Here is a 609-nt window from a genome sequence, read left to right on the forward strand (position 1 = left end):
TCTGTGTACTTGTTTATGCTACACTGTAAGGACCAAATGTCCCCACAAGGATAGTAAAACCTGAATTTTTTTACATTGTGGGGACCGGCCTGTGGTCCCCACGAGGGGAAAAAAATCTTAAAAATAGTAAATGATGTTTATCTGAAAGTGTGATAATGCAGACAGGTTTTCTGTAAGGGGTAGGTTTAGGGTTAGGGGGTTGTAAATATCGTTTGGTCAGTATGTGTGTGTGTATATATACATACAGTATATACATGTATATTTATATGTGTGTGTGTGTGTGTGTGTGTTTGTGTATATATATATATATATATATATCCATATAATATATAATATATCCAATATAAGGGATCTATTATTATTATTATTAGGGCTTCATGTTAATGTTAATTTCATGTTTATGCTAAAAAAACAGCACAAATAAATACAATAGAGCAAAGATACAAATAAAATAAACAGTGCTTTTCAGGTTTTTTGGTAGGTCTAACATTAGCTTTTAGGTACAGAAATTGAATAAATGTCACAATTCACTCTGGAGCAAGGAACGAGTAAACGAGGAGTACTTGAATAACACAGTCTTTAATAATCCACAGGAAAACCGAGAACAAG

This window comes from Sinocyclocheilus anshuiensis, unplaced genomic scaffold (genome assembly GCF_001515605.1).
Source record: "Sinocyclocheilus anshuiensis isolate Anshui unplaced genomic scaffold, SAMN03320099.WGS_v1.1 scaffold1915, whole genome shotgun sequence".
Lineage (NCBI taxonomy): Eukaryota > Metazoa > Chordata > Actinopteri > Cypriniformes > Cyprinidae > Sinocyclocheilus > Sinocyclocheilus anshuiensis.